General features: G+C 42.3%; 1 non-coding gene across 1 annotated transcript; it reads right to left on the bottom strand.

The window, feature by feature from the left end:
• Positions 1-1590: 1590 nt before the first annotated feature.
• LOC122445610 lies at positions 1591-1697 on the bottom strand. The gene has a single exon (XR_006270578.1). It is a non-coding gene; the product is annotated as a U6 spliceosomal RNA (small nuclear RNA).
• Positions 1698-4660: the final 2963 nt, after the last annotated feature.

The raw sequence follows: 4660 nt of genomic DNA, 5'->3' as shown, positions 1-4660 counted from the left end.
CAGAAAAAGGTTTTAAGCAAACTTTTAAAATCAAAAGTAAAATGAAACAAAGGAACCCACGGATCCAGTCTGTGTCACAGCCATGCAGCAATGAATCATCTCCACTGACTTTAAAACACAGGACTTCATTCATTCGTAATGGATATATCATGAGGACACAAAGAACTGCGAAAACAACCCTAAACTGCAGAGTCATCGTATCATAGGCAGTAGTGTTGCTATTGCTTTTTTGAGACCACTATGTGTGGATTGTAAGGTAAAGCAAATGAGTACTGGTGTTGGTGACACTGAAATTTTCAGCCTGGGAAAAGGAAATATGGCTATACAATAGATGAGGTTAAAAAAAATCCTGTTATCCTGAATTTGTGTTGGATTTGTATTATTTAATCAGTGTAAACTCACTAAAGTATTTTCTCTTGAAAAAGAAAAGTGTATTTTCTTGCTCTGTTCACTGAAAAGGTCTAGAAACAATGATCAAACCGGTAGCAAAGAGCACCTCTAACACAGTGGCCAGAGGATTATGTTAGATGACAGTTCTGAGGCTGGGAAGTGAGGAATCATGAAAATCCAGATTGTGGGAAATTCTATAGGTCAAATGACCTAGTTTGATCAACAAATAAATTGGCAGGGGAAGAGGGAGAGAGGCAGAGACAGAGAGAAAACTCTAGATTAAAGGAGATTTTAAAGAAATCAATTAATTGCAACACATGGACCATATTATAACCCTGATTTGCTCAGGTGAAAAGTTATCTGGGGCAACTTAAACACTAACTGGACACTGAATAATATAAGAAAATATTGTTAATTTATTATAGGTATGATAATGGTATGGTAAAAGTGTTAGTTGCTCAGTCATGTCCAACTCTGTGACCCCATGGAGTGTGGCCCGCCAAGCTCCTCTGTCCATGGGATTCTCCAGGCAAGAATACTGGAGTGGGTAGCCATTCCGTTTTCCAGGGAATCTTCCTTCCTGACCCAGGGATTGAAGCTGGGGTCTCCTGAATTGCAAGCAAATTCTTTACCATTTGAGCCACCTTGGCATAATGGAATTGTCACTCTCTCACCTATATTCCTGTCCACCACCCCAGTTCCAACACACATACCACTTCGTTTCTAATTTCTCCTCATCCTACTCTCCACCAGGGGCTTCCTTAGTGGCTCAGCTGGTAAAGAATCCTCCTGCAATGGAGAGACCTGGGTTTGATCCCTGGGTTGGGAAGATCCCCTCAAGGAGGGCATGGCAACCCACTCCAGTATTCTTGCCTGAAGAATCCCATGGACAGAGGAGCCAGATGGGCTAAAGCCCATGGGGTTGCAAAGAGTTGGACATGACTGAGCGACTAAGCACTACTCTCCACCACACACAGCCCAGCTCAGCGGCCTCCCTGTTGCTCCCCGAATGTATTAAGACCAGAGGCACTCCATCAGAGCCTTTGTTCTGCTACTCTCTGCGCCTGGATGTTTTCCCCCAGGTATCTGGTTGGACCTTAGCTCCTTTGTGTCTTTCCTCACTAAACCTTTTGTTAACCCTTTCCTGACCTTATTGACAAATTCAACAAGCCATCCTCCCTACAATTCTTTTTTTTTTTTTTAAATATGGAACACTTCACGAATTTGCATGTCATCCTTGCACAGGGGCCATGCTAATCTTCTCTGTATCGTTCCAATTTTAGTATATGTGCTGCCGAAGCGAGCACCCTACATTTCTTATCTCTGATTTTTCTTCATAAAATTTATCACCATGTACCAAACATTCTGGGGCTTCCCAGGTGGCACTAGTGGTAAAGAATCTGCCTGCAATGCTGGAGACGTGGGCTGGAACCCTGGGTCAGGAAGATTCCCTGGAGAAGGAAAAGGCTATCAACGCTAGTATTCTTGCCTGGGAAATCCCATGGACAGAGTAGCCTGGTGGGTTACAGTCCACGGGGTCACAGTAGAGTTGGACATGACTTGGGGACTAAACGACAATGAAAACAACAATCATCCATGTTACTATCTTCCTCCACTGGAGTATAAGCTTCAAAAAACAAATGTCTATTTTGTTCTTCAGTATGGTTCAGTCCTTGGGTCAGAAGATTCCATGGGGTGGAAATGGCAACCCACTCCAGTATTCTTGCCTGGAGAATCCCATGGACAGAGGAGCCTGGTGGGCTACAGTCCAAGGGGTCACAAAGAGTCAGACACGACTGAGTGAGCACTACTATCAGCAATTCTAGCATGCAGCTTTTCTCAAATAAATGTTAAATAAATGTGCTTATCTCAACTAACTTGCCAACTCCTTAAAGGCATGTGTATCTTACTTGGCAAAATGTGTCCAAGCTCCAGCACACAGGATCAAAAGTTAAATTAATTGTTTCTGAAAGATTAGGAGAGAAATGAGGCAGTTGGTGTTTGCAATACTTAATCCTCACTCTGCACTCTTCATAGGCAATTTCACCCATGTCCAGTTTTTTTTTACTACCCATGTGCAGAAGACAAGCAGGTTATCTTCACCTAGATCCTTCCTCTGAGCTCAAAACCTATACTAAATTCAAGTTCATACTTGACATTTTCTGGACCTCAAATTCAGCATGTCCTAAATGTACTTCTTCCACTGTACTGTAACCAAACTCAGCAAATGCCACCATCTAAGTCCACTGTATGTCACCCTTGACATTTCTCCCATTCCACCAATGTCCATCACCAAGCCCCCAAAATTTTATCCTCTGAAAAATCCCTAAATCATCTACCTGCCCATCTCCAACACCTCACCCTTCTCTATCATCAAAGATCTAGCCATAAGCCTCCTGTATCCTTGCATCCAATATGGGCTTAGTTGCTCACTTGTATCCGACTCTTTGCGACTCCATGGACTGTAGCCCACCAGGCTCCTCTGTCCTGGGGATTCTCCAGGCAAGAATACTGGAGTGGGTTACCATGCCCTCCAGAGATCTTCCCAACCCAGGTATCAAACCCAGGTCTCCAGCATTGCAGGTGGATTCTTTACCATCTGGGCCACCAGGGAAGCCCAAGAATACTGGAGTGGGTAGCCTCTCCCTTCTCCAGGGGATCTTCCCGACCCAGGAATCCAACAGTGGTCTCCTGCATTGCAGGCATATTCTTTCACCAGCTGAACTACCAGGGAAGCATCCAGTATGACCTCCACTGAAAACCATTCTTTATAAAGCAGCCACTGATCTTTTCCAAAATGCTTACCTCATTGGATTCTCATTACCCCCTACTTAAAATTCAGCACTTTCCCATAGCTCTCAATTAAAAGGAGGCATCAACTTCTGTCCTACATGGGCTGGCTTCTACTTAACATTCCATTCTTCTCATGACCAATCATTCTATTCCAGATGCATGGTATGCCAACTAGACCCCCAATGTCCTGAGAATTTTACCTATGCTGTTTCCTCTGCCTGGAATACCCTTTTCTCTTTATCCAGACATGACTTTGCCAGTTCTAGGTCAGCTCTAACACTTCCTCACTTCCTTCCCTTGACCACATCAAACTTTTAAAAGCCCTTTGTTATACTTTACTGCAATTTTCCTCACCATGTGGTCAGTTTCCCTCACAATACCAGAAAGCAGGCTGTTTTTACTTCAATGCATCCACCATGCCCAACAAAGCAAGCACACAGTAGGATGTTGGTGGAAAACATGAACAACTCAAAGAATGGGGCAGAGTTAAGGGAAGAGTAGCTGTGTTAACTTTGGGAAGTACTCAAAGCTCTTAATAGAATGAAAACATTTAACATCCCAAAACCAATTACACACACACCTATGTTCAGCTGGAATAGTCAAAATCTGGCAACACTATTCTACTGGCCTTAGGATTCATGGCCCATCTAAGTACCTGAGGTACTACCACCACCCTGGGACCAGTAGAAAAGACATGGCTCTAGTACCTCCCTTCCATTAATTCTCATCTACAATTTGGAGATTGTTAACCATTCTGCTTAAAGCACTCTCAAGGGTTGCTTTATTTGGGAGAAAAGGTCTGTCCACTGAGTTTCAAGCAACAGAAGATCAACATTTTCTGAATGATTAATAAGGAGGTTGAGAGATTCCAACTAGTTGAGTGAATTCTAATTATTCAAAGAACATAGAAGCAGATTTAGTGGGTAAGAGTTCAGATTCAAATCCTTCAAAGGTTTTGTTTCTAGTGCCCACAAGGCACCTGGATCATGATCAACAGGCAAACTGGTTTATAGTACCATGCTCAACTCAGACCCTTTATGCTAATTAGGGAAGCACTCCCCTGAAGCAAAGGGCAGCAGTGATCAATACTGAGCACTTACGCGTAAGAACTGTTGTAGGCAATCAGGATTTCATTTACACATTGTACAAAGAGAGACTGCTGATCAAATCTAAATATTTTATTATATACCTACACACCAAATTGTATTTTTGCTATATACTTTTAACTTGAGGACATCTGTAAAATCAGTACATTACAGAAATCCTGAAATTCCACTAGCTATAAGCTATTTAAATACTACTTATACAAAGTATTTGGGGGGGGGGGGCGGTGGACAAAAGCTTATTTACACATTCACTTTGCTATATACCTGAAACTAACACAACACTGTAAATCAACTACACTCCAATAAAAATATAAAAAAGTATTAAAGGAAAGCCAGCACCATATAAACAGCATACACTTAAATAAAAGATG

This window comes from Cervus canadensis, chromosome 7 (assembly GCF_019320065.1).
Source record: "Cervus canadensis isolate Bull #8, Minnesota chromosome 7, ASM1932006v1, whole genome shotgun sequence".
Taxonomy (NCBI): domain Eukaryota; kingdom Metazoa; phylum Chordata; class Mammalia; order Artiodactyla; family Cervidae; genus Cervus; species Cervus canadensis.
This window is presented reverse-complemented; position numbering and strand designations above follow the sequence as displayed.